Source organism: Agelaius tricolor, unplaced genomic scaffold (genome assembly GCF_023055355.1).
Source record: "Agelaius tricolor isolate 1412-34295 unplaced genomic scaffold, bAgeTri1.0.p SCAF_9, whole genome shotgun sequence".
Classification (NCBI taxonomy): Eukaryota; Metazoa; Chordata; class Aves; order Passeriformes; family Icteridae; genus Agelaius; species Agelaius tricolor.
The window spans coordinates 5469918-5472527 of NW_027269269.1; positions in this window are offsets into that span (position 1 = coordinate 5469918).

Consider the following 2610-nt stretch of genomic DNA (forward strand, 5'->3'; position numbering starts at 1 on the left):
GAACGACAAGGGCGCAAAGCGGCTGCGACATCCGCGGCCGGGCGCGGGGGGCGGGGCAGCGGCCGCCACAGCCAATGGCCGCGCGCGCAGCCTGTGACGCACAGGGCCGCGTGCCCTTCGCGCGGCCGTCGCTGGGCGGGGTTTGGGAGGGGCCTGAGGGAGCGTCCCGGTGCAGTCTCGGCCGTGGCTGGCGACGGCTCCGCCCAGGGATAGAGACCGGGACAGCTCCCATGGGATGGGAACGGCGGGCTCCCAGCCACGTCCGACCTGGCCGCGGGCACCTCCGGGCATGGGACAGCCGCGGCTTCTCTGTGGCCTTGGGCACTTCCAGTCGTGGGGCATCCACAGCTTCTCTGGGCAGCCTGTTCCAGTGCCTCACCGCCCTCACAGGGAAGAATTCCTTGCTAACATCTAATCTAAATCTCTTCTCTGTGGTTTAAAAGCATCCCCCCCCCCCCCTTGCCCTATCGCTATTTGCCCGTCACTCTTCCTCGTTTTTGTAATCCCCCTTTAGGTACGGGAAGGTGCTACGAGCTCTCTCTGGGGCCTTCTCCAGGCTGAACAATCCCAAGGCCCTCAGCCTGTCTTCCTCCATCCCTCTCATCATCCCAGTGCCCCTCCTCTGCACTCACTCCAGCAGGTCCCTGTCCTCCCCGTGCTGGTGCAGCCCTGCAGGTGGGCTCTGAGCAGAGCAGAGGGGCAGAATCCCCTCCCTGGCCCTGCTGCCCACCATTGGATGCAGCCCAGGACACGTTTGGCTCTCTGGGCTGTGGGAGCACACTGACAGCTCATGGCCAGCCTCTCATCCTCCAGCACCCCCAAGTCCTTCTCAGCAGGGCTGCTCTCAGTGAGTTCTTCTCCCGTGCTTGGGATCGCCCCAATTCAAATGCAGCATCTTCCACTTCGACTTGTTGGATTTAAGGTATTCTTTGCCCTCAGCTGGATGAGGTTTTGGAGAAATGCACAAGAAAGATGTACATGGACATCTCAGGACAAGGTCCTGCTGTGGCATTGATAGGGTTTCTTACTAAGGAAAATAACTGCTTTTAATTTCATAGTATTTTACATGTTAAAGTACTTGGCAAGTGTAGCTTTTTTATGTAACATGTAGGAGGAAGGAAATAGAAGTCTTGTAAGAAAAAGCAAATAAATCACGCCCTATTTGCTTATTCCACTGCCTTTTGCTAGAGCCAGAGTGTCAGTGTATTGCTGTGACAGTGTTTGCAGGGGTGTTAGGATAAGGGAAGAGACGAGAATGTTGACTCCATGTTTCAGAAGGCTTGATTTCTTATTTTATGATATATATTATACTAAAACTATACTAAAAGAATAGAAGAAAGGATTTCATTAGAAGGCTAGCTAAGAATAGAAAAAGGAATGAATCCTAACAAAAGCTTGTGACTCGGACAGAGAGTCCAAGCCAGCTGACTGTGATTGGCCATTAATTAGAAACAACGGCATGAGACCAATCACAGATGTACCTGTTGCATTCCACGGCAGCAGATAACCATTGTTTACATTTTGTTCCTGAGGCCTCTCAGCTTCTCAGGAGAAAAAATCCTAAGGAAAGGATTTTTCGTAAAATGTGTCTGTGACAGAATTGGATCTCAGAAACAGATCCTTAGGGAACATACATCACTGACCCAAAACTTGGCTTTTAGTGTGAATATGTATCTTCCAAACACACACACCCATGTGGGATGTATTGCTGCAAGAGTGACAGATGTACTGAAGAAAAAAACATTCTTCCTATTTTTGCCAGCACTTTCTTTCTAAGGAAATTCTAGTAATGGAGCAATTGACCATGCAAAGACTGAACAGCAGATTTGGAAGCTAGTTTATCATGGTCTCTATTAAGGAATCTCTCTAGTTTTTAAGATAGCCATACCCTGGCTCTTCTCATAGTGTAGTACAAATATTTCCTTTGTATTTTTATTAAAAAGAGCCAGCGTCTTCCATCTTGAGAAGAAGGATTCAGAGCACCTTAGAAACAGAAGGACATTGGGATATCCCTCCTGGCAAGGTCCTCTACAAGGTCAAGTGTATCTACTCCACCCTTAGCCTGTTTGTTTAAATTCTCAGGAAAACCTCTATGGAAAAGGTTCTGCAGTTTTCCTTAGTAACCTCTTAGTTCTGTGTAACTGCTGGGCAGCATTCTTCATTTGCAAGGGCAGTATCAGACATTACTATGGTACTGTTGAATCCCCTGCTTCTGAATATTTTCAAAGGATTGACAAACAAGTGTGGAGTATGCCCCATACCCACTTGATCCCTCAGTGCAAGTCATTGTGTCACTGTAGTCACTGTCTCCAACTACATTTCATCAGATCACAAGGTACCAAAGTGTTGTTCTTCTGTGCAGCTCCTTAATTTAGAATATGTAGTGTATTCATTAAACACCTATGAAAAGCCCATTAAATTAAAATAAATGTTAGTCAGTGTTTGGTCTGGTATAAAATAAAATAAATTAATCAGCATAAAATCAGAATACAGAGTAACAACAGGAAGGAAAGAGAGAACTCTTTCCTCCTAACAAAACTGACTTATGTATTCACAAATAAATCTATGATCAGTAAGAAAAGCAGTGCAGTAGAAAAATATCTATCCTGC